General features: G+C 36.0%; 1 protein-coding gene across 20 annotated transcripts in view; it reads right to left on the reverse strand.

Annotated features, from left to right (window-relative positions):
* THRB (thyroid hormone receptor beta) overlaps nt 1–12,997 on the reverse strand; it is a 381,781-nt gene that overhangs the window by 278,820 nt on the left and 89,964 nt on the right. For 3 of the 20 annotated variants that reach the window (XM_053598966.1, XM_053598960.1, XM_053598959.1), the window contains exon 2: nt 2,049–2,147. The exons of the other annotated variants lie outside the window; for them this stretch is intronic. The gene's annotated coding sequence lies outside the window, so the exon portion shown is untranslated. The remainder of the gene's footprint in view (nt 1–2,048; nt 2,148–12,997) is intronic. 20 annotated transcript variants of the gene reach the window in all.

Below are 12,997 nucleotides of genomic sequence, written 5' to 3' on the forward strand. Positions count from 1 at the left end.
GCTCAAAGCACAGTCAGTATATTTTGTAATTTACTTTTTTTTTTGATCAACATAATTTAAGTAATGCATTGGATACAAGGAACCCATAAACAGAAGTTGCACCTACTTCTTTTATCAATACCAGATATAAAATGCTGTGAAATGACTAACTGCATGCTCTCTTAAAATTTACCAATCCTTTCTTTGCTTTTCTTAAGTAGAACTATAAATCAAAACACCAGTTTATGTGATTTAAAACAATAACACAACATGTTTCTCAATCCAGAAATCAGGATCTAGGATAGCAATTAGAACTCAACATAGAGGCTGTCACTTAAACTCAGTTTTAAAAATGAAAAAAGACAAGAAAATATTTTTAAATATTCAGATATTATTTAATATAATTAAAAGTCAGCTATAATCGATCTTTAAGTAAGCAGAAGAAAACGTTATGACTTGAGGGCAAAAAGACAGTATTTTGGAAGATTATAAACACTAGGTTTGCAAAAGAAAAAGTTTGAGGATTAGGGTGGTGCCTGTGGCTCAAGGAATAGGGCGCTGTTCCCATATACTGGAGGTGGTGGGTTCAAACCCAGCCCTGGCCAAAAAAAAAAAAAAAAAGTTTGAGGATTAGTTTCATATAGACACCCCCGAGTAGCCCAGCAAAGCAACTTACTGTCATTGATTGATGTGATATGTAACTTGGCCAGATAGTTGCTTAGAGATTTGTTCCAACGTTCTGTAACCAGACTCAGAACTTAAAACCCCACCAACCATCAACAGGTACATAGAAACATTTTTTGCTATGTCTTTTGCTCTTTTACTCATTGACACACAATATTATATAAGCCAAGAAAGCATATGTTCCTGGCTGTCACAGAGTAATTTTTATGAGTGTTAACATATACAATAAGCTGGTCCCTGTATGAATGTACATTTTAGGGCCTTCAGCAAGTCCCTCTTCATACAGAATTGGCCTATCTCAGTCCTGGGTGGTCATCCTATTCTCAAAGAGGAAGAGAAGCTCATCAAGTCAGAACAAACCAGCTGCTGATGGAAACAGCTCACGTTACATGCAGACAAATTTCTCTGCTGGTTGGCATCAGACCAAAGAAGAATTCTCTTCTCTAGTCATCACACTGTTTTAAACGTAGCTTCTCCAGAAAAATAAAAATGTACGACAGTGATACTTCAAGGCCAACTATGTTGTACTAATAATTGTTTATGTAGCAATGGAGAGAATGACATGGAATGGAGAGACCAAAAATACTTGGTAAATGTTTTAAAAATATATTTTTAGAAAATGGATTGAGGTGGGGTGAGAAAGCATAAAAGGAAAATAAGTTATTAAGAACTCAGACCATTGAAAATTACTATCCAAAATTCGCAAATATAATTTTGTCAATTTTATGCTTTCCTCAGTGTATCCACAAGATAGAATGATGCCAAAAGGGACCAATTTAGGGTCATAATTTCTCCTTTTCAATTGGTAAGTGCGCTGGCAGGAAATAGGTATGTGCGCGTATCATCGAAAGGTAGGACTGGCTGTAGGATTTGCCTGGCCCAGAGCACAATGAAAATCTAGGGCCCTTGCCGAGAAACTATTAGAATTGCAAGGTGACAACAAAAGCAAACCAAGCCCAGACTCCTTCTGAGCTTGGGGTCCTGTGTGACTGCACAGGGTGGAGCCATGAAGTTGGCCTGTTTCAAAGGCAAGAAACAAGGGAGGCAGGGTCTGTGTAGCCCACACATGAGTCTGCAGTCTTCTAGCTAGATTAGCTCCTGTTGGCAGAATACACACGTCTACAGATTCTTCTGTTTGGAAAACAGCTTAGGAATGACCTTGTGTCACATTCTCATATGTAGAAACCAACGCTTAGAGAACTTAAACGACTTGTCTAAGGTCACAAGTTGAATGACAGAGCCAAAACAAAATTCCCGGTATCCTGATTCCCACACCAACATTTTTTACTCTACACCATGCTGTTAGTCTCCAGTTAAATATAAATTATCATAAAATATTAACTACAAAAGGGGGGAGGGTAGGAGAGGGTAGGGGAGGACATTACCTCATTAGAACTTTTTTCAACGTTTCTGCTCAAAAGAATAAAATGGGGTTAAAAAAAATTCATTTTCAAATTCCTCTTCCGAGTCAACGCTTTCAAGTCCTAGGGTGAAGACATCAAATGATGAGCTTCACACGGAAGCAAATCACATTTGCTGAGAGCTTGCTTGAGCCCTAGGAGTTAACCATCATAGGCTAAGGTGGTTGTTAGTGAATAGTTATGAGGCAACACGTGAGTAAACTAATCAGTGTTCCTACACAAACATTTAAAATAATTTTAAGATAATTTGAACTTCAAAACTCAGCTAGCCAAACGCATTTGTAATCTGAACCCAGGGTTCTAATAAGTTACTGCTTTTTGGATGTCCTTCAATGTGAGGGACATTTTTAGAAAGATTAACACTTGAGTGGAAACAAAAGACTGACATTTCCAATGTAAATACAAGGCCTGGACTTTTTAATACAAAACAAAATGCGTTTGTCTTTCTAACTCAGGTATGTGCACAAATTTAGTACATGGAATATCTGTTGCAAGGACACAGCCATTGAAAGATAGTAAAGAAATTAAATATAAATAAAATTTAAAAGCTTATGCAAAACACCTAAGTAGGTGGTGGAAGAGTTCAAGGTAGGCTGATAATAGCACGACTCAATGAAAAAACAACCTGCAGGAAGACAAAAGGCGGGTGTCAAACCTCTTCAAACAAGGCACAGCCAACTAGCTTTAGGGCTAGACAGAACTCCAATTCAAACCCGAGATCTACATATATTTCATTCCAGGGGTCCTCAAACTAAGGCCCACGGGCCACATGTGGGGGTGTGATTGTATTTGTTCCCGTTTTGTTTTTTTACTTCAAAACAAGATACGTGCAGTGTGTATAGGAATTTGTTCATAGTTGTTTTTTTTTTTTTAAACTATAGTCTGCCCTCCAACAGTCTGAGGGACAGTGAACTGGCCCCCTGTTTAAAAAGTTTGTTGGCTAATCATCTGCAAAATGGGGTAGATACTAAAGCCAAATGGATAAACCAGACTCTTTCTAGATGTCTCTGTCAACTCTGCATCTATGATTCACTTACCTTTAATTTTACTTTCCTTATTCCTTCCCACCCCCAATTTTCTCTGGTGGGGGCTTTAAGATTAATTTTGCAAGTCCAACACTTTCCCTAGCTTTATACTCTATAACTAGTAATAAGGAAAAACAAAATATTCTCTGGCTTAGATAGATTTTGGCATAATTACAGGTCTGGCGTTTAGAAAACGACAGCCAGATGAAAATGATGCTGAGACGTGAATAACTCTAAAGTGTCTGGGACTACAGTACTTATATCTCATTAACTGCCAATTACTGTATTCATAATCTAACACAGAAAGGAAAAACACAAACAGACTTTAAAAAAAAAATCTCTTTTATATAGGCTTCAGTTTACACCTGGCCTCCAAAGGCAGGATTAATGAAATAGGTTGAGAAATGGAGTAGTTAGATTGAGCAATAAAAACACTTTTGATAACACGTGAGGCTATAAAAGTGGCTTGGCTGAAGCTATTAGCCAAAGATAAATAATACATACCCTGCAGGAGAAAGGAAAACAGCTTTTTCTGGATCATAAGGTCTGGTATGTTTTTTTTTTTTTTTTTTAGGTCTGGTATGTTTTTAAAGACCTTGGTTTCACTGAAAATGTAACATTCATTTAAAGAGACATTTTTGAAATTCATGATTTCATGACATTTTTGTATTCAAAATCTTGTCTCTGCTCCGGCAAGATCATGATCGAGTGTTTTGTCAAAGTGTGGGAAGAAAAATAATCCCTGGTTATTTATTTTGTTATTTCATTATTAACCTATTTCTGTTGTTATTATTGTTATTCTTATTTTGACCACTACTACTGATAATGTTACTACTGTTTCCACATCAAATGATAACTCTGCCTAGACTCCCAATGAGGACATAGTCTTAAGTTTGATGTGCTTATTGAATTTCTAAACTCTCGTGAATCACATTCTATTACTCAGCCCCCGTGCTCATAAGCCTGGTTCTCCCCTGAGTCTGATTTGCTCTACAGCATTGTGGTCTACAGGCCAGCAGCTCCTGTCAACTTCTATACCACTTAGGAACTTATTTTAAAGGCAAATTTCCATGCCCTGTATCAGGCCTACAGAATCAGAACTTCTGAGGTAAGAGGCCAAGAATACATGTGTGTTTTTCTTATGAGACAGTGTCTCACTTTGTTACCTGGGCATGAGGTTAGTGGCACTATCATAGCTCACTGTAACCTCCAACTCCTGGGTTGAAGGGATCCTCTTGCCTTAGCCTCCTGAGTAGCTGGGATGAAAGGCATGAACCACCATGCCCAGCTAATTTTTTTATTTTTTGTAGACACAGAGTCTTGCTATGTTGCTTAGGCTTATCTCAAATTGCTGACCTCAAATGATCCTCCTGCCTTGGCCTCTGAAAGACCTAGAATTATAGGCATGAGCCACCATGCCCATCCAGGAATATGTTTTTTTAAAGGCTTACCCAAAGACTGTGATGTTCAGATTTGAGAAGCTCCACACAACAATAGAAGTGACCCAGGTACTAGAGAAGAGACGAAGAAGGGATTGAAGAGAACAGAGGATGAACACCTGAGTCAGGTGTCAAGGCTTTACCTTGTTTGCTTCAGGGCAGGCTGCCAGAGCTAAGAAGAAGAAGAAGAAGAAATAAAGTCTAAGGTAGGTTAAGCTAAGGAGAAGAAAGAAAAGGTTGGGGCAGTTTTTCAAGAAAGAGGGCTCCTTCTTTCCGCTAACCACCGCCCCTCCAGGATGTGGTTATGGGGGGGGGTCTGTCTGCTTCAGACCACCATAATTAGAGTCATCACTAGGATTTTCCCCCAGCCACTATTTGTCTCTATGCTAGGCGAATATTGAAATTTATAAGACTTTTTAAAAAAATCATTGTAGACATATCAGATTGAATTAGCTATAGTTTCTAAATTAGTATTTCTTAATATGTGAGTTCTATGCATTTCAGGGTATCAGTGATCCCCAGTCCCACTAAATCAAAATCCCTGGGGGTTGCAACAAAGCCTCACGTGAATCCTGAGCATCATCAAAGTTGGGAACTACTGTTCTACTTTTTTTGGCCTGACCTGACAGTTTGAGATGACAGTTACAAAATATATCTTCTTTCTTCTTTTATTTTTGGTAATAACATGTTTCCTCAAAAACAAAAGTAAAAAATAAAAAATTATTAAAAATCACAAAGAAGAAAAAAATTATCTGTTTTTTTTTTTGTTTGTTTGTTTTTTTTGTGGTTTTTGGCCGGGGCTGGGTTTGCCACCTCCGGCATATGGGGCCAGCGCCCTACTCCTTGAGCCACAGGCGCCACCCGAAAAAAATTACTATCATCCATTTTGATAAACATAATTATATAAAATAACATGTATTAAATAAATCAGGATCTAAAATCACTATATAACTGTCAATTCATAGTACCAGAATTTATTTAATTAATCATCTATCTTTAAATATCTAGAATGAGTTATCCAGAGTTCTGGTTTTGTAAATAAGGATGGCCAAATGATCTTTAATGGACAACTTTTAGAACAGAAATTTCTGGATCAAAACTTATGCTTTCTTTTGAAGTATTTGATACACACTTCCAAACTGCCTCCAGAAAGTGAGTACCAGGTTAGAACTACAGCAGATTATAAACTGGGAAAGCCATGAGGGAAACAATTTGACAATATAGACAGGAAAACCGACAACTTAGAGTGACCTTGTTTAAGGAAATATCCAAAATAGTAAAAATTGGGAAACAATTTAAATAGTCTTAATCCAGAGAGGAAGAGACAAGAATCACATGGTAGTTAAAATACTTTAACCAGGCGGCGCCTGTGGCTCAGTGAGTAGGGCGCCAGCCCCATATGGCGAGGGTGGCGGGTTCAAACCCAGCCCCAGCCAAACTGCAACCAAAAAATAGCCGGGCGTTGTGGCGGGCGCCTGTAGTCCCAGCTACTCGGGAGGCTGAGGCAAGAGAATCGCGTAAGCCCAAGAGTTAGAGGTTGCTGTGAGCCGTGTGACGCCACGGCACTCTACCTGAGGGCGGTACAGTGAGACTCCGTCTCTACAAAAAAAAAAAAATACTTTAACCAGATCTACAAGCAGAGATTTCTCTGAAAAATATAATGGCATAATGTTGAATCAAAAAAATGTTGGTAAAAGCATACACACAGAATGGAATCATTTATGTAAAATTTAATAAAAGCAGAACATGAGCTGTTGTGCTTTTTTACATACACAGGGGAGGTATAAAACCCCGTACAGAAAAGATACTCTTCAACATGGTGGTTGATCTCTGGAAAAGAAGACTGGGGAAGAGGTATAGAAATTTTAATGTGATCCATAATCTCTATTTTATTAACAAGCCGTTTTGAAATAAACAAGATAAAAATGTTATCATTTCTCAAATCTAGGCAACAGTTCTCAAAGTATGTCTGAGAACAGTGGCTTTAAGGCCACATGTGGTGTTCCAGGTCCTTACATGCAGCTTTTTGACTGAAGCCAAATTTTACACAACAAATCCTTTTATTTTTATCAATATATTTTTGTTCATCTTTTGTATTTGTATTTTTAAAAGAAATGTATTTAAAATACCAAAGAATAAAATGTTTCAGTGAAGTGTCCTCCCAGATTGACCAGCACAGTTAGAACATCAGCAAGCCAGAAGGGCTACATTGGCAGCTGCTATTGGTGCCACTGTGGCATGAGGCCAAGTTTATAGGGGTTGACAGAGTCTGTTACCAGCTTTTGAGAACAGTGCATTGTGTTTCTGTCTGAAGTGGAATTTGTGAATAGTTGCTCAGCTTAACAGTATTTTTTAATTCTGTCTGCTTCAAAGCCCTTTAAGTCAAAGAAGACCATGAGAATGCTGAAGGAAGAAAACAGATTTTAAAGTGACGATTGAGAACTGCAATATTATTTTGTTTCTGCTAAAGGTAAGATGATTTGCTTGCTTTGTGGTATTGCAAAATGAACAGTAAAGAAATTCAATGCTCATAAACATTGTGATACTTGTAAGGACCACAAATATTTTAAATTAGAGGGAGAGGCACAAATGGTTGTATTACAGAAATTAAAAGACATAAAGCAGAAGCAAAGATGATTATTCTTTCAAGTATCAGTAAGACCTTAAAATAATGCCACTGAAGCAAACTATAAAGTAGTTTATATACTGAGGAAGAAAGGGAACACTCAGGCTATTCAGTGATGCAGAAATGGAGAAAGAATTATCACCAAAGTTGTAGGAGGCTTAGACCCCCATAATGTTTCAAAGTACAAACAACTGCCTCTTTGAGGAGTGATAACTGATCAGCAGTACGAATTAACCTTCCACTTAACAAAAAAAACTTCATGCAATACTTCAAAAGAAAAAAATATAATTCAATCACTTTATTTTTTAATTGTTTTTATTCAATCACTTTAGATGAATCAACTGATATTACTGACTCAGTACAGCTTTTATACTTCATTCAGATCATAACAGAAAGTTTTCTTTGCTATGAAGAGTTGCTCGCTTTGGGCACTCTTGCAAATAGAATGTGGGTATAATCAACAACTTTCAAGATAAACGTTGTGAAGTTGGACTGAATTTTCTAAATTTAGTGAGTGTATGTACAGTTGGTTCATCTTCCTTGACAGGAAACCATTATGGCACAGATAAAAACGTACTGACAAATCTAGATGCTTTCATTTCTTTTCATTGTATCTTGTACCAGCAAAATCTGTATGTTACAGGTACTCTTTGAAGTGATACTGTGCAATGAGTTCTAAGTATTGTTAACTATATTCATGTAAATGCAATATGGCATCCTCAGTTTCATAACATGCTAAAATTGAATGATGAGGTATTTGGCGTGGATTTGTCGTATCATTCTGAAGTGTATCAGCTACTGCAGGGACAGGTGTGAGGCAATCTGTGAGAACAGATTGTTAAATTTTGTGAAGAAAAGAATTAGCCATGTGAATTATTGAAAGAAGATTTCTGTAGGGATGTAGCATTTCTGGGTGATATCATGCCAAATCAAAACGACCTGATTATTTCTTTGCAAGTTAAAATAAGTCTACGTATGATGTGGCAAAAAATCCAAGCATTTAAAACAAGCTATTATTTGCAAAACACTCTTCTTCGAAAGGAAATTTCAGATGAAAATTCTCTCCGGTTAGCAAAGGTCATTGAAGAGCAGGATGCTACATGTGAATTATTTAAAGAATAAGCATCTGTTATAGATCTTTTAATTGGAGAATATAATGAAAAGTTCACCGACTGAGAACTATGACATCACACTCAAATTAGCATTTTAGCTTCACCTCGTTGATATCACCAAGGCACCTAAAGAACATGGATGGAATTGATTGGGCTCTTAGCAGAAAATTTTAAAGATACTATCAATCAATATCTTTAAGAAAGATCCATGGATGGTAAGAAAGGTCTAGTTGAAATATGGAAAAATGCAGTAGAACACCCACACCTTTGGCAACATGCTTGAAAACTGCTTTTTTGCTTTTCAACCACTTATTGCTGTGAATCTACATTCTCCTACCTAACCCAAATCAAGAGGGAGGGTGATTGGTGGGATTACACCTGCGGTGCATCTTACAAGGGTACATGTGAAACTTAGTAAATGTAGAATATAAATGTAGAACATGCCAGGAAGGCTATGTTAACCAGTGTAATGAAAATGTGTCAAATGGTCTATAAAACCAGCGTATGGTGCCCCATGGTTGCGTTAATGTACACAGCTATGATTTAATAATAATAATAATCATAATAATAATAAAAGACACCCATATGGTCACACATGAATGATGCCTGATCAACCGAAACTGAAAACCTCCTGCAACCAAATAGTCATATGCTTTCTAACAAAAAGCAGACACAATAAAGTCATTAAAAGGTTAGTTAACTTTAAAATTAACAAATACGTCTCACTTTTTGAAATTATTAACTACATAGTAGTTAGATTTTTACAAAACAATGTATATCTAATTGACATTTCAGGTGAGTGCAGTCTTATTTGATTACAGCTAAATTAATGTGGTCTTCTAACATGAAGAGGTTCCATACCTCTGGAGTAGTCACTGTATTCTTCATACCACACATATGTGCAGTAAAGCAAAACAAACAAAAAAACACCAAACCAGCCAGTTTGATTTAATAATGTCCTTTATGAAGGACAATAAAAATTATTTTAATTAAATACCAACCCTTGAACACTGTTTTAAAAAAATATTCTGGTGACAAAATGGCAAGCATCCATATAGCACGAAGGATGCAGATTAAAATATGATGATTGCCTTGAGGAAAAGCAGTTGCATGACTGAATTGTGAGCTAATCTACCTGATTTCTTCATAGAATATTATTTTTTCTTAAAAGAGCCACTGAGAAACAAATTGTGGTTTTTTAGACTTGGGTGGTTGGCATACCTTTTCTCAAAAGCAAATGAAGAGCCTGTCACTTGAAAAAAATGACAATATTTGTTACCAATGATGAAAATTGAACTCTCAAATGAAAATTAGAATCTAGTAAACTTTTATACATTTCTATGGGCCTGACAGATTATTAATAGTTGAAGACTTCTCAGATGAGTGGAGATGTAATGAATAGAATCCTAAATATTACACTATATAACAAAATGTGTCACATCTGGAAGATCTGCATCATTCAGTGAGCCAATATTTTTCAATCAGTGCCTATGTTACAAAATCATGCATGAGTAGATGATCCATTGAAAGTGAAAGATGAGTGAATGGAATTTAATGGAACAGAGTCTGAAAAATTTAACGATACGGTTTCAGGTTTCGCAATTATCCTTTACAAGACTACCACTTGTTGAGTTTTGGTATACTATTAAAGCAAAAGAAGCAAAGAAGGAAGGAAGTTTCACAGTTACCATAAAAGGCTAATAAAGTACTCTTCCTTTTCTCAACTACATGTTTGAAGATTAAATTTCTTCATATACTTCCAATAAAAAAAAAGCATATTGCAATTGGCTAAATACAAAATGAGAATATTTGACTTCTATTACACTAAACATTGAAGAGATTTACAAAATGTAAAAAAATGCCACTCTTACAAATCACCTTTTTTTTTGTTTTAGAAAACATTTTTGTGATAAAAGTGTTATTTATAGCAACATGTAAATCATCTGTTAAATATCTTCCCCTTCTAAATTATTTTGTAAGTTTTTTTAAGGTAGTCCTAAACATTTCTTTTAATGTTTATTCCTGGTTATTTTCTATTGTAGGGTTGCTACTATGATGTGTTGTTTTTCTGTTTATTTTCTATTTGATTATCATTAATAAGCACATTTTATTTTCATAAATATATAGTATATTGAAATTTGCCTCTCTTTTCATAAAAGAACTCTTGAAAGTTTTAAAAGCTTTCTTTTTCAGTTGATTCTCTTAAATTTTCAATGTAAACAAATGGGTATTATTTGATTTCTCCTTCTGATCCCTTTACCTAATTTGTTTTCTTGCCATTATATTTGCTGGACTTTTGAGAAAAATAATCATTGATTTATATTCCTTTCCTTGTTTCTCATTCTGAAATACATATGGAATTTTACATCTATGTAGATATTTAATCTTTATTTCAAATAAATAATCTCTATAATTTTAACAAATTAGCCTTTCATGTCTATTGCATTCAAAATTTTCTTCAGTGATGTATATAAAATCAGTGTTTGGGGGGTATCTATAGAGATAATAGAAATTTTCCCATTTAACCTACTAAGAAGATGAATTATAACAGATCTTTGTAATAGTAAAAATTCCTGTGTTTTTTTTAGAATCAACCTTTTAGTCATGATATGTTATTGATTTTAATGTTGGTTACATTGAATTTGCCAGCACTTGGAATTTTTCAACCTATGAGATTGGCTGTGAGGGTGTGGGTATCATCTTTGTTGTCCTGAACTGTAAAAGGAAAAGCAGTTGGGATGTTTACCTCTTTTTTCTATCCCTGCAATTGTTTAAAACTGTTAAGATTTTAGACATATAATTTATAAGTCATGAAATGGGGCATATAACATTAAGATAATGAGAATGTGATATGGTATAAATTTACTCCACTAAATAATATAGAGAGACATCCCAATCATGCAGTTAACAACAGCAACAAAAACAACCATTAGAGTCAGATTTATGTCTTGGTAAATGGGGGCAACAGAGAAATCCTCCTCACCCTCCAAATAACAACTAACAGATAAAGAAATAAGGTTCTTCTGCAAACACTGAACTAAGTAAGTTTATACTTTCCCTATGTCTGTGGGACTAGCCACTGAGCTGAGCTCAGTTATGGAGCTTAATCCATAATATCAACATACCTGAAGAAAGAAAAGGCCAACTCTGGAGCATGGCCACTTTAGACCAACTGAGCTTAGAGAAAACCAGTTTTGACAGTGGGTGATGGGCACGGTCCACAAGAAAGAAGCACAGAGTCCAAGTGAGCATCCAGTGATGAACAATGTGTCCCCTAGAGGTAGCGCAGACACCTTCTCAGTCTCACCATGCCCTGGAGAAATGTCCCTCAAGAATACAACTCTTTGCCAACACTGTGCACACCATCAACTTTCTGCTCAGGAATTCAGCAATCCCTGCTGATCCCAAGAAAGCATGTGGTGAGTCTCTGGATCCACAGATTGCAAAATTTTTTCTCTAGAAAACATCTCACATATGTTTTTATGCAAGATTCATTCCTAAGCATAGCCCCAAGGTACACGTATGTAATACCTGACCCATGAGCTGACACTACACATCTTTACGATAAAATTCTATTGCACTAGGCTGGGAGAGGTGAATTCACACCTGTAATCCTAGCACTCTGGGAGGCTGAGGGAAGTGGATTGCTTGAGTCAGGAGCTGGAGACCAGCCAGAGCAAGGGTGAGACCCTATCTCTAATAAAAATAGAAAAACTAGAGTATTGTGGCAGGTGCCTGTAGTCCCAGACACTCGGGAGGCTGAGGCAAGAGGATAGCTTGAACCCAGGAGTTTGAGGTTGCTGTGATAGAGGCATTCTAGCCTGGACAACAGAATAAAACACTGTCAAGAAAGGAAGGAAGTAAAGGAAGGGGGCAGGAAGGAATTCTACTGTGATAGAATTTTTAGAAGGATTTTAGAAGGATAAATTTTAGAATTTTTAGAAGGATAATTTTAAATGCATTCTAGTTTATGAAAGAATGAAATAATGATCTAATTTCAGTACATTAAACATTAGAAACTGCATATAACATGCCTTATGCTCATGGTAACCTATCAGTGTGGTACCTATCCACTCACTCTGTAGCTGAGAACTGCTGGGCTGGACAATGCCAATGGGATTTCTAGTCTATGAATCTGTAGGTCATTTAATCTAGTTGTGACTTTCTAGCATGGTATAGAAGGCTTTCTTAGAGGAGTTATCATTTGGCTATCATTTATTTTCCTGGGATTACTTTTTATCTATTTACCAAGGATATCAAAGGATTTGGAAAGAATTCTTATTCTCATTTTGGTGAAATTCACAAGTGATGATCAACTACTCTATCCTTAGCTCTCACAAGGGAATTCATGGACAATAATATATTGAAAATATGTGACTCATAGCAAGTTATTTGTACAAGTAAAGTCCATCTTTAAAGTTATGCCTTTTTACTTGCTTAAAAAATATGCCATCTTTTTACAAAGTACAGATGGAAATACCAAGGAGAGAAAAATGAATATAGCAGGTATTATTCTGTCAGACTGAACTACATAAATTTGCTGGTGCCATTTTTGATAAATGATAGATATATTTTGATCCACAGGTCAGAAACAGCCAAATACCAGCAATTGTATCTAAGATGCCTCAACCATGAAATGTTTGTCAGCTTATTTTATCTTGTAGGTGAACAGAAATGCATCTATCAATTTACCAATGACAAAAAAGTCACA

This window comes from Nycticebus coucang, chromosome 8 (genome assembly GCF_027406575.1).
Source record: "Nycticebus coucang isolate mNycCou1 chromosome 8, mNycCou1.pri, whole genome shotgun sequence".
Lineage (NCBI taxonomy): Eukaryota > Metazoa > Chordata > Mammalia > Primates > Lorisidae > Nycticebus > Nycticebus coucang.